Consider the following 764-nt stretch of genomic DNA (forward strand, 5'->3'; position numbering starts at 1 on the left):
GTTCAGTAAGTAGGTAAGTATTTAAATAGTGCCGTAAAATTTTACACCAATTCTTACCAAGGCGATTTTGAGTTGTAACCATTACAGCATGGAAACCCCGAGAGAATGGGCGAAAGGTCAAACAAAGGTCAACTAGATATAAAGACCGAGAGAGTAAAACACCTTAGCTAACACACGTGATTTAGCTACCAATTTAGCTCGCAATACGGTATAAAAGTGAAATCTAGAAGCATCAACTAGAAATACCCGGAAAAAATGCTATTGACTGCATTATTAATACCGATGGAATCCAACTCGGACCGCTGGGTAATGTTCTCAAACACGTATCTTGCATTAGGAACCTCCAAACACGCTAATGGAATAGACTTCAGAAGTGCAAATGAATGTTTTGATGATGAGTATTTTGTGCTGAGTTTGCTTGCGGAATATCTGAATCATGAGAGCAAATCTTTGTTGCGAAAGATATGCGAATTCGATTTCATTATTTGATATTTTGTTCCTGGCCTCTTCGTTTCTGTCATTTCAGGTTTTTAACTTTCCATTACTCGTTAACGAGGGAACGGTTATCAAAAGGGTCGACTTACTGTTGAAAAGGGAAAGAAACAAAGTATATATAAGTCGGATGAATCTCCGTTTAATGACGAAGATCCGTCTCAGGTTGCGTTAGACATGACTGTTCGTGGGACATTGGTCGTCAAAAAGATAATTGTTTACGTTTTCCCGTACTTTTTTCCATTAAACACCTTCCCCCTTCCTTCCCCATA

This window comes from Penaeus monodon, chromosome 33 (genome assembly GCF_015228065.2).
Source record: "Penaeus monodon isolate SGIC_2016 chromosome 33, NSTDA_Pmon_1, whole genome shotgun sequence".
Taxonomy (NCBI): Eukaryota; Metazoa; Arthropoda; class Malacostraca; order Decapoda; family Penaeidae; genus Penaeus; species Penaeus monodon.